Genomic DNA, 13,782 nt, shown 5'->3' with positions numbered 1-13,782 from the left:
ATAACGAGTGACATATGGACGGACAATTTTTTAAAAGCCGCATATATTTCATGCACAGTCCATTACATAAAGGATGGAGTTTTGATTGAGCGTTTGATGGCCATGAAGTCGATGAAGGATAATGCGTGCACAGGTTTGCTATTCAAGTAACTCTTAAATCCAAGATTCTTATTTTTCCCCTTATTTCATAGGTGCAAATATTTTGTTAAAAATGGATGAAATTTTAAGCGAGTTCGATTGCAATTTGGGAAATGATAAGCCAGTAATCGTTACTGATCGCGGGTCAAACATGATTGCTGCCTTCCGGGACCATAATAAAATCCACTGTATTAATCATATGCTAAATAATACAGTGGAAAAAGCCATTAAAGAAGTTCCTGAGATGGGCGAAATGGTGACAACCTGCAGCAAACTGGTTAAATTTTTTAAAAAATCGGGGAACAATTCGCTGTTAGGCTTCACTCTAAAAAGCTTCTGTCCAACTAGATGGAACACTGTGTTCTATTTGATTAAATCAATAGAAGCCAATTGGTTGGGCATAAGCAATATTTTAATTGAGAAAAATCAAATTGGAAGACTAGAAGGCCTTCACATAGGTGAACTTTCACCTGTAGCAAAAATTTTAGAGGTATTTGAAAACGTCTCAAAAAAACTTGAGGCTAGCAAATACCCTACTATACATTTGGTAATACCCAATAACACCAAACTAAAAAAAACATGTTTGAGCGGCACAAACGACTCAAAAATAGGAGAGTCCCTAAAGATTGCCCTCTTCACAAATATTTTGGCTGTGATAGAGCCGAATATTGAAATGTGGCACAAGATCGCTCTATTTTTGTTTCCGCCAACAAACAAATTAAAAAACTTCGAAGAAAGTGAAAAATTAAAAATAATTACTGAGTGTAAACTGATTATGGAAAGTTTTAAAGATTACACCAACATCGCAGAAGCCGAGTGGAAAGAGGAAGACGAATCCTCTATTAATGTCCCTTATGCAACCAATTTTGATTGCTTAGGTTGGTGGAATATGCATAAAAATTTCTTTCCACTATTGCATAAAACGAGCTCCAAAATATTTTGCATACCAGCAAGTAGCGCATCCTCCGAAAGAATATTTTCGGATGCAAGAAATTTAATAACCGAAAAACGTTGCATATTAGCAAATAATTCAGACAATGTAAATAAAATAATTTTTTTACATTCCAATTTAAATTAGTTAGGGTATAGTAATTAAGAAATTATAGAATTATACAAATTAAATTTAATAATACATATATGTAAATTAAGCGAAATAATAATGAATTTAACCAAATCAATTTACAAGGACTTGCCTCCACTTTTCAATTATTTTTTTTCAGCGTTTAAAAATACAGGCAAATATGCATAGTTGTATCGGACATTCTAGAATGCATTCGAAACAATTCGAATGCGAACTGCAACTCTAACTCATTCAATTCGGTTTTCATCCCCCAAATGTTGTGCGAGTAAGACCTACACAGTCGCACTCACTCATTCATTTATTTTCGTCTCAGCATTCTATCTCACTCAATTCAATTTCAAGATTGTGCATTTGAATGTCGTTTTTTAGCTATTCATGCAGACCTCTAATATCAAACGAGTAATTTCTCACCCCACCTCAAATTTGGATATCAAATTTTGCCGTCGGCAACAACAATTTTCGTTTTGGTGAGCGACCGATAAGTCCGACACCATGAGTTATCGCCTAAGCTGCCTTACTTTTGATAGAATGAAACAGCAAGTTAAAAATACTTGTATAATCAAACGGATGGCGATAAATTTGGACAACATGAAAGTTGTCACCGTTCCCGATCAACGACGCAATTTTGTTGACCAGGGCACTCGAGCTTTTTTCCCTAATATAGATTGGAGGGGGCTTGGGTTTTTTTGCGGTGTCTTGGGCTGGTTGGTTTCCCTCAGGCTCCGCCAGTAGGGCAAATCTGTTAGTAGTGGATCTGTCTGGTTCTTTATCGATATTCAGGATACGGTTAATTTTTGTTTTGTTGCCTTCCGGATTACTCTGCGGGCTAAGCTTGCGCTTAATTTGGATGTAGCGATCCATTCCAGTCTGTGTGGCCGTTACCGCTTTGGCACTTTCCGAGGTTGTTGTTTTTGTACTCGCTGTAGTCGTTGACGTCGCGGTACTTTGAGTTGCAGAGGTTTTCGCTGTTGTTGCAGAAGTTGTAGCGCTGCTAGTTGTTGGTGCGAAATTTGTTTCCGATATTGGAGGGGGGGTTTTACACTGCGAACTCCATGACGCGGGAGTCGGAGTGAGCAGGGCGGGTGAGCAAGACCGTGCCCTTTGGGTTTCAACGGTCAGTAAAGCCGGGTTGCTTATAATCGCCGATTTTTCCACTTCGGTATCGCGGGTTGAAAAGTAAGAGTAGAATCCGTTTCTTTGGTTCACTGAACTTCTACGCTCGTTCTTTTGATCGTTGCTCAATGAGCTCATTTCGTGGCTTACTTTTTTTTTTTTTTTTTTTTAACAATGCACTAGTTTTGGTTTAGCACATCACAACTGTTATAAAAAGCTTGTCTGTCGCTTTTAGTAAATTGTAGTTTAGCGTCTTTTTGCTTATATTGGGTTACCCCAGTTTTTTTTTGGTTAGCTGTATTATGGTGCAGTTTTCCCAGAGCTCGGACAAAGCACGTCCGCTCAGTTCGGTAGTTCGTATGGAGGATATATCATACAATATTAAGATTTACTCACCTCTTTCATCCGCGACGAGCTGGTTGAAGCGCTCCCACTTGCTCGCGGCTGGCAAGCAATAATATTCCGGGAAAGCTTTCGCCAACCCGTTCACAAAATAAACTGTTTACGCAGCTAGTCTTTATTGAGAACGGAAACCTCCGATCACTAACTCCACACGTTCCTACGGGGCACCACGAGGCCACTAGATAGACCGACCTCGCTCCCTTCTCTGCGGCGGAGCGTTCCTTAAAAGCACCGCGAACACTCCGAGTCTAGCTCCCGAGTTAGGCTGCCTCGGACCACAACTAGCGGCTTCTCCAACAAAAACTGCTGTCCCTTCTGCTCTCGCTTCTACGGCGACTGCTCCGGCCAGGCTCTCTTAACGAAACCCTATGTCTCTCGGCGATTCCTCGCGGCCACGCCTCGTGGGCGGTCTTGCAATCTTGCGTCTTGCGGTCCCAATTTATGCCGTGGACTGATCCGCTGGGAGCCCCGCTCGACTCCAGCTTCTCTTTTACCAAAGGCCTGTACACCTTGCACCAGGCCCTCCGATCTGAAAAGCCAAAAGAATATATCAGGCCCGCTCGATCCTGACCTTACCTAACACACTCACCGCCACTGCGACTCGCGACATGCCTCACTTTGGCGCCGACCCCTGTGTATGCCAGCAAATTGTCGCTTTGGCCCCGCTCTTGTCACCTGTTGCTAAATTCCTTTACTCTCCTTTTTTACGCTCCTTTACTGGATGAACCTTCTTAAACCGCGCCAGAAAAGCAAAGAAAATGCGCCTCCCACGCGGATTCCTATGTCTAGCTTCCAATAACTGCTTTATCCCGATTGCCAGACCCCATAGGTTGCCATTTCCCCTCCCGGGGTTGCTACCTACACCGATCAACCGCCAACATTACAAGCGACTTTCCTAATTCAAAACATTGCTTAAATATCGTTTTTTAATTTTTCGAAATTTTTCCAAGAGGTTCGCCTACAAAATTGTGTTCTTAATTTCCTCACTTTTGGTCCTTCCGATGGCCATAGCTCTGCCAAATCAGGAAATCAAATACCATTTGGTAGTCAGCGAACCCAAAAGCGACTTTCCTGATTCAAAACATTGCTCAGGCAATTTCAATAATATTTCCATTTCTCCCAATTTCTTTCATCCAGTTAAAATATTGAGCTATTGATTTTGCTTTTGTCCTCACATTGCCAATTCTGTCTAGAGCCTTCTGAACAATTAGATTTAAAATATGAGCAAAGCACCCGATATGTCGCCACTTGCATAGTTGAATGGCTTTAAAAATGTTTGCTGCATTGTCTGAAGCTATTGACGCTACTTTTGTTTTAATGCTCCATTCTAAAATGATGGCAAAAAATCGGCAAAGATTTTTAGAAGTGTGGCTGATTGGGAATGATCGGCAAACTAACATAAATGAATTGAGGCTTGTTGATTCTTTGTCGATAAAATGAACGGTGACTTAGCTCTCTTTTGGCCTGTGCAGAAATGTTAAGATCTTTGGCTACACATTTTGCACAGCAACCACAATGTCGTCATCGATTTCGCGTGTTACGGGATGAAGTGCTGCTGGATGCTTACTCTTCAAATATCAGGACAAATTGCTTTAAGATTTGCAGCTTAAAATGGACTCGCAAAATTTTCACTGGGCTTGCTGGTTTCCCAAATCATTAAAATATTTCCAGATGTCCCTAAACTTTCATATACACGACATACATATGTGTTGTTTTTTACAATTGTTAACAGATTTGGCGGAAATGGAAACGTTAAAGTGCAAAGCAGATTTCAAATATACGCAAAAATGAGCAACATTTTGCCCTAACAACTAAGAACAAATACCTCAGTAAAATTGATAAATGTGCAACGTGTTTTTCTTGATTATAAAAAAAATATTATATACATTTGTAATATAAGTTAACTTTTTTATTAATATAGTATCGTGCCTCCTTTTTGCTTATCTAATAATTTCAATCCCTTCGGCATTAAATTTGCCAAGTTTTGGAGGACAGCTATATCAATGGATGCCCATTCATTAACAATGGCCGCCTTTAATTCCTTAACACGTTCTACCCGGCGTGGACCACTGGTGGTCCACGGGCAATTCGTTTATCGGAGTGTACCACCTGTGGTTCACAGCCAAGTTCATTTATCTGGCGGCGTGTACCACCAGTGGTACACAAATATTCATACTTTTAATTCAAAACTATACTAGAATGTATCTTTCTAGAAAACTAGAAAAACCATACTGGAAGGAAATAAAACAAAATAGATTGGAAATTATAAAATTATATTTATTGTAGGCGTTTATTATTTTTATTTTATTTTTGCAGTTCTTTCTACAGCAAAACAAAATTTATTTATTCAGTTATTTTAAAAAGTAAAAAAAATAATTCTTCTAACTTTGTGTATAAAATTAAAATAATAATAATAAATGAAAATAAGAATGATAATTATCATTATCTGATTATAATCAGAATAAGTCATTTATGTACTTTTTGGAACTGGAACCGCGGCCATAAATACTTATAGATGTGCTATCGCTATGAAACTTTCACCAAAAATCTAGAAAAATATTGTAAACATATGATAAAAAAATTTACCAGATCGTGCCACTATATCCTATAGCTGCCATATAACTGATTGATCGGAAATGGTAAAACTTTGGTGTTTTTGAAGAGAGAAAGCTGAAACTTACTACATATTCTATTTTTGTTGTTCATATTTTTGTTCAGTTGATCTAACCTACCAAATTTCATTAGGATCGGAAGACTATATCTTATAGCTGCCATATAACTGAACGATCGGAAATGACCCAACTTTCGTGTTTTTGAAGATAGAAAGCTGGAACTTGGTACAGATTATATTTTTGGTCAGTTAATCCGACTAGTGACCAAAGTGATAAGTGATTGATCGGATATGGTATAACTTTGGTGTTTTTTAAGTTAGAGAGTTAAAATTTTACACGATTTTCGGCAAAATAATACGACGTGCCAAATTTCGTAAGGATCGGCCGACTATATCATATAGCTGCCATATAACTGAACGATCGGAAATAACCCAACTTTCGGGTTTTGGATGAGAAGCTGAAACTTAGTACAAATTATATTTTTTTATAAAAATATATCCGACCTATCAAATTCATATCCGACCTATATAAAAATATAGTTTATCCGACCTACCAAATTTCATAACGATCGGTCGACTATATCTTATAGCTGGCATATAACTGAAAGGTCGGAAATGGTATTTGGTAAATATACCAACTTTGGTATTTTTGAAGATAAAAGCTTGGGACTGTTTTTTAGATATTTTATTGTAATTAATTGGTTTTATTATGATATTCTCATAAGGATCGGCTAACTATAGCCGAAGTTTGCGATATATTTCCGGTTTTAACTGCAAGGGTATATTAACTTTGGCTCCGTCCGAAGTTAGCTTTCCTTTCTTGTTTTTAATAACATTGGTTACTGATACTGAATCGTGACTGGATCTTTTATAATATAACAATAATATTATATAATTATTTTATTTAAAATTTTAAGAAAATATATGTTTTCGAATGTTTATGTTTTTCAAAGCTATTTTGGACAAAACCAAGTAATTTTTTTTTATACTCAAGAGGAGAAGACGGAGACGGGTAGCAGGATCGGCGAATTATCCAGACCGACCAGACCCGTGTATCTGGATAAAAAAGCCAGGCCTGATGGATGAATATTTGGGCCTGGAGATTTTCCTCTTTTGTTTATTCTGGATTATTCTGGTCAAATTCTGGAATAAACCCCAGGCCAGGGAAGCAAGCATTTTCTTTTTGGTTCGGTTAGCCTACGGTTCTTCCAATTTTTTTTGGGGGCGATAAGCTGCTCAAGCGGGTTCTGCCCTTTGCCTAAAATCTGAAAAAGGACCAGCACTCCTGAACGAGGACATCCCGTCACAAATACCACGTATCCATATATATAAAGAAAACAAGAAAGATTCCGCCATCGAATCCCGGATGTTTAGATTAATATTTGTTTTATTGTGTATTTTTTTTTATTTTCGTTTATATTGTATTTAATTATAGGGTCATATCTATTTATTTTTGTTTTTTACATGGCGTATATTTAAAAAAAGGGAAACAAAATTAGATAAGTGGAAATTGTGAGTTTTGGTAGCGGCAGTGGAAGCTAGGCTGTAATTTCTCAATATTTGATGGTTGTCCCAAGTCCTTAAGAGAGCTCTCATAGGTAGGGAAAATTGAAGCCAAAATTCCCCGTTTATTTAAAAACGCCTGAAAGCCCCGAAACGGAGTTACTTATATTTAAGCTAGTGTAAATAAAAAATTCCGTATAGTATATAATATTGTGAATTATACCGTATCGATATCGATTGTAATTAAGCTTTACTTTACTTCACTGAAAAGGCATGGAGTAACTAGATTAACTTTCCTTAAATAAAACGATCAACAAAAACTCGAATCTCAACATGGTAGCAGAACAAGGTTAATTAAACAAGAAAAGGAAAAGTGAATAGCTTTGGTATAAAATAAAAACAAACAGTTAAAAGAAAAGTTGAAGTCCAAGTAAAGACCTTGCGAACTCATACACATAAATTTACGGCAAAGTGGCACGTGGAACGAAGATTCAAATTAAAACAAGAAAGGAAAGCTAACTTCGGGCGGAGCCGAAGTTTATATACCCTTGCAGTTAAAACCGGATATATATCGCAAACATCGGATATAGTTGGCCGATCCTTATGGGAATAGGAATATATACTCCAATTTATTACAATACAAAATCTAAAAAAAGTCCCAAGCTTCTATCTTCAAAAATACGAAAGTTGATATTTCTACCAAATACCATTTCCGATCGTTCAGTTATATGGCAGCTATAGGATATAGTCGGCCGATCCTAATGAAATTTGGTAGGTTGGATCAACTGACCAAAAATAGAGTCTGTACTAAATTCCAGCTTCAAAACACAAGCTTCTATCTTCAAAAACACGAAAGTTGGGTCATTTCCGATCGTTCAGTTATATGACAGCTATAGGATATAGTCGGCCGATCCTTATGAAATTTGGCATGTCGTATTATTTTGCCAAAAATAGCTCTCACCTAAAATTTGAACTCTCAAACTCTAAAAATACCAAAGTTATACCATTTCCGATCAATCAGTTATATGGCAGCTATAGGATATAGTCGGCCGATCCGACTTATATACTGCGTGCAAAGGAAAGAAGGGTGTGTGCAAAGTTTCAAGACGATAGCTTTAAAACTGAGAGACTAGTTTGCGTAGAAACAGACAGACGGACAGACAGACAGACGGACAGACGGACAGACGGACATGCTCATATCAACTCAGGAGGTGATCCTGATCAAGAATATATATACTTTATAGGGTCGGAGATGTCTCCTTCACTGCGTTGCACACTTTTGGACAAAATTATAATACCCTCTGCAAGGGTATAAAAAAGCATATGTACAGGGTGGGCCATTTAAAGCTGACCCACTTGATTTTTAAAACAAAAAAATACGGTCCGATGATCATATTCGCGCAAACACCCCACCAAACTGTAACTTTTTGGTCGTAAAGTGGCTGTTCTTCGATTAATTGAGGATTTTCGGTGGCATAAAATCGACATTTTTGCTTATTTACACCTCCATTCATCAAGAAATGCAAAGAATGCAAAATGAAAAAAAAAGAATGCAATCGGCTGTCAGAGCTAAAGGTGCCCATTTACGTGATATCATTTTTATACCCTTGCAGAGGGTATTATAATTTTGGTCAAAAGTGTGCAACGCAGTGAAGGAGACATCTCCGACCCTATAAAGTATATATATTCTTGATCAGGATCACCTCCTGAGTTGATATGAGCATGTCCGTCTGTCCGTCTGTCCGTCTGTCTGTCCGTCTGTCTGTCTGTTTCTACGCGAACTAGTCTCTCAGTTTTAAAGCTATCTTCTTGAAACTTTGCACACACCCTTCTTTCCTTTGCACGCAGTATATAAGTCGGAACGGCCGAGATCGGCCGACTATATCCTATAGCTGCCATATAACTGATTGATCGGAAATGGTATAACTTTGGTGTTTTTAGAGTAAGAGAATTCAAATTTGACACAAAAGCTATTTTTGGCAAAATAATACGACGTGCCAAATTTTATAAGGATCGGTCGACTATATCCTATAGCTGCCATATAACTGAACGATCGAAAATGACCCAAATTTCGTGTTTTTGAAGATAGAAAGCTGAAACTTAGTACAGATTCTATTTTTGATCAGTTGATCCAACTTACCAAATTTCATTAGGATCGGCCGACTATATCCTATAGCTGCCATATAACTGAACGATCGGAAATGGTTTTTGGTAGAAATACCAACTTTGGTATTGTTAAAGATAGAAGTTTGGGACTTGTTTTAAATTTTGTATTATAATAAATTGGGTTATATAGTCATATTCTCATAAGGATCGGCCAACTATATCCGATGTTTGCGATATAAATCCGGTTTTAACTGCAAGGGTATATCAACTTCGGCTCCGCCCGAAGTTAGCTTTCCTTTCTTGTTAATAATAATTTGTAAAAAATCTCCTTGGACCAAAATAAATAATTTTTGGAATAAAAAAAAAATTGTCCACTTTTTTGTTTTTGTTTTAAGAATCAAGTGGGTCAACTTTAAATGGCCCACCCTGTATATTCAGTGAAGGCGTGAGAAAAAACATCTGCATTAAAGTGAAGCGTGTTTGAAGGCATTTAATTAAATCGATCATCATAATAAGTAAATACTTACATATATTACAAAGGAACGCGTGGATGCGAACAGATTAAAAATTTTAAAAAGAAAAATAAAAGAAGAAAAAAAAAACTGATCAATGCAAGGTATTGCTATAAAAATTGAAAAAGACATTACCAAAAATAATGCAATAATGATGCTCAAGCAAGAATTGAAGACACCCTAATACCCGTCTTCGATGGAACAAACTTCACAAATTGGAAACTGAGATTGATGGTACTGCTGGAGTACAAAGAATGCAAACAACAAGCAACAAGGATAAAGACCGATAAGGAAGCTGAAGCGGACTGGACTAGGAGAGACCTAAAAGCGAGGATGATGATTATAAGAATAGTCACTGACAGACAGTTGGACAGCTGGTGAATGCAAATCAGCCTATAAGATGATGAAAAAGTTTGATAGTATAGCGCTCCAGATCATGCAAAGAGGCAAAATAGATGAAATAAAACTAAGCAATTATACAGAAGTGGACGACTTCTTTGTTGATTTTGAGAAGGCAATAAATGATTTTAAAGCAGCTGGTGGAGTTTTGGAAGAAGCAGAAAAAATGACATAGCTTATAAAAGCATTGCCGCCAAACTACAGCTACATATTTTGGTGATTTTATAAATATTGTTTTCAGAGCAAGAAAAATTAAAGAGAAAAATTTCAACAAAAGCGAGACGTGTAAAAGATCAAGCGTGTGTACATTCAAAGCGAATGCTAAAGGAGTCTGTTTCAGTTGTGGCAAATCAAGGAAATCAAGCAAGTCGAAATGCTATTCAAACAGGACAAAACAAAGGATTTCATCACAACCTCGGCAGAGGAAAACAATAAATGTTCAAGGCAGTTCACGAGGCTACAGCAGAGGCAGGGGAGCTTACCGAGGATACGTGAACGAGACTTCAGGCAACGAATCGAGCGCAGCATGGTCTGTCGAGTTACATCATCCTGCAGCTAATGGACCAAGTGGATGTGCTTCAAGGACTCAAGCGAAAATGGTTGTCAATTAAATTGGATCTAGGACAGCGACGGACCATATAATCAAAAGCGACAAATATTTCGGGAGTTATCAAAATCTAAAAATTGCTGTCGATGTTAAGCTGCCAGATGGAAAAACTTTAAAAGCTACCAAAATTGGTTATATCACACTAACTTTTAAAACCTACTATAAAACTGTAGAGTTAAAAAATGTTTACTATGTAAATGGAATTCAGGAGAATTTATTAGGCGTATGTGTAACTCAGTATGTGATAAAAGGTATTGCAAAAGAAACTGATAATATTAAAAAAGTCTATACAAGTTTGTTAAAACTAACAAAGAAAGAAAAATGGCATAGGGCACTTGGCCATATAAACTTTAAATATTTAGATAAATAACTTTCGGAAAAATTATTAGAAGGTTTGTCAGATAAGCTAGAAAAAACTGAGAAGAGTTGTTGAAAGAAATGAAAAAACTGAATGAACTGCTTACAATCTAAAATGTCCAATAAGCCATTTAAAAATAGACATATAGAATAAAATCTAAAGAAATTCTCGAAACAATTCATACAGACTTAAATGGACCGCATATTACAAGCAATGTCGGAGAAAAATATTTTCTAACATTCGTAGATGATTATAGTAAGTGCACTAGGCTATATTGTATCAAAAATTAATCAGACACGGTAAATAGTTTCAAAGATTAAATTAACTTCGTAGAATATAAATTTGACAAATGTGTGAAAAAATTACAGTGTGGTAACGAAAAGGAGTATTTAAACAAAAACATATACACTTTCATACGGTATAAAGGAATAGAGATACTAACTTGTCCTCCATATGTACATACATGAACTAAATGGCGTAGCTGAAAGCAAAGATTATAAAGTACATAGATGGGACATCTCATACAAAGAAAAATTTTCTATGGCGGGTTCCAGCAGTTCCCGCTCGTTCCAGCGGGTTCCATTGCGCGACAAGTTAAGTTTGAGAAATTTTTCGCGCGACAACGAATGAGGAATAGCCGAGTGGTAGAGTGCTTGACTGGTGTGCAAAGTAAAACGAGTTCAAACCAGGCTCGGGATCTATCTATTAGATTATCTATTATTATAATCTATTTATATTATATTTTTATTCTTTTAATGTGTTTTCCTAAATTTATAATCCAATTTTTTATTGGATTGAAATACAAAATTTTTTATTGAAATACAAAATTGTAAAATCACCTTAACATCGTCTCAGTTCGTAGTGGAACCCGCTGTAAAAATGTCTACAAGTGCGGGTTCCACAACATTTTGGCAGGACGCGTCGTGGAACCCGCTCTCAAATGTTTTCATTTTTACAGCGGGTTCTACGACGAGAAAACAAATGGCATGGGGACAAACGGCTGGCAGATGAGTGAGGGAAAGAGAGAATTCTATTTTTAGATTGTAACACCTTTGGAACGATGAAAGTTTGAAACGTTGTAATCGAACTAATGTGAGAGTAAAGAGATCAGAAATATCTTTTACTATCCTTACTCGTCAACTTACAAGTAGATGGATAGTGCGTGGTCCTTATTCATGGGGTCCTTGATTCGACTTCATTAGCGGGCTGTTGTTTCGATTTTGATAAAGTTTTGGTTTTATGATTCTTTTTATATTTACTTTTATTTTTTTATTATTTTTTTTTTTACTTTTAATTTTTACGTTATTATTATTATTTTTAATTGCATTCTATTACACTAAGTAATACAAAAATAAGTGACAGACGTGTCGGATAACAAAATGCCGGATAATAAAAAATAATTATAAAATAAAGAAAAAGTTCAAAGTCCTTACGAGGATTTAAACACAGAACAATTTCTCATAGAGTAACTACTCTTTGCATTACGCTACCATCCTGTCCCGATCTGCGGCGATTAAAAATACTATTTGTTCTACCAACTACCACATCGGCGCATCGAAAACAGAAACGAGAAATTGAAATTGAAATTTGGAAGCCAAAACATTTTTACTCCGTCGTGCGAGCAGTCACACATACACACATAGGTTCACATTTTTGTTGACGGATACATGTAAAGAGTTCTAAAAATAGAATCGTATGCATGTGCGTTCCCCCCTCACCAACAAGCTCGACGAAAAAAGTTGACCGTTTTGGGCCCTGATGTCTCATCTATGTACATATGTACTTAATAATCTTTGCTGAAAGATATAACAGGTCAGCTATGGACATGGGCAGATGTCTTATGCGGGAAACTAATTTAAATAGGCAGTACTGGCCCGAAATTAGGAAAGCAGTAGCTTATTTAAAGAACACATCGAAATATTTTCAGTATTAAGCCACTTTAGGACTTTAGAAACTGGAAGTATGGTCGGGGTAGGCCAGTCTTTAATTTATATACAGTGGCTCGCAGCTTATTTCGTGCAGTTACCTAAAAAAAGTTCTGGTCGTTATTCCGGCTAAACTAAGCAAGATAACAGAAAAATTTAAATGCAGTATTTTAATGGGGAATATTAACATGTTTATTAAATAAAAAGGATTTTCTTAATCATAAAAACAAAATAATTATTAAAAAAAAACAAAATATACAGGCTTTTTCCATGCCGCAGCTTATTTCGTGCAGTATGTTTAAAGTTAAAACTCTGAACATTTAGTCTTAAAAATCACAGCTTTTTTTAGTATTTGATCATTTAGAATAGTAACAAATACAGATCTTATGAGTTTCTGATATTGGTCACACTTCTAAAAAGAAATTCATGGGAATTACCGAAATGGCACCACGCTCAATGATCATGAAGAGCGCCGTATTGTCAGGAAAATTAAGGAAAACCCAAAGCTATCGGCCCCGAAAATAGCAGCAGAGATCGAGGACGAAATGGGCAAGAAATGTAGTGCTGATACAGTGCGGCGTGTGCTTCACGATCATAACTTTAATGGTCGAGTAGCACGAAAGAAGCCTTTTATAAGTAAAAAAAATATGGCTACTCGGATAAAGTTTACAAAGGAGCATATAAATTTGCCAATTTCGTTCTGGGAGGACGTAATCTTTGCCGACGAGTCAAAATTTAACATTTTTGGTTCGGATGGACGACAATTTGTGTGGCGGCGACCAAATACAGAGTTAGAAAACAGGAACCTGAAACCTACGGTGAAACATGGCGGTGGTCACGTCATGGTTTGGGCCTGTATGGCAGCCTCTGGCGTGGGCAACCTCATTTTTATTGATGGAATCATGGATGCCAATATGTACCTGAAAATTTTACAGGATAATCTACTTCAAACTGCTGAAAAACTGGGTATACGAGATCGTTTTAGATTTTACCAAGACAACGATCCGAAGCATTCTGCAGGAATTGT

This window comes from Drosophila bipectinata, chromosome XR (assembly GCF_030179905.1).
Source record: "Drosophila bipectinata strain 14024-0381.07 chromosome XR, DbipHiC1v2, whole genome shotgun sequence".
NCBI classification, from domain to species: Eukaryota; Metazoa; Arthropoda; class Insecta; order Diptera; family Drosophilidae; genus Drosophila; species Drosophila bipectinata.
Note: the sequence above shows the minus strand (reverse complement) of the source record.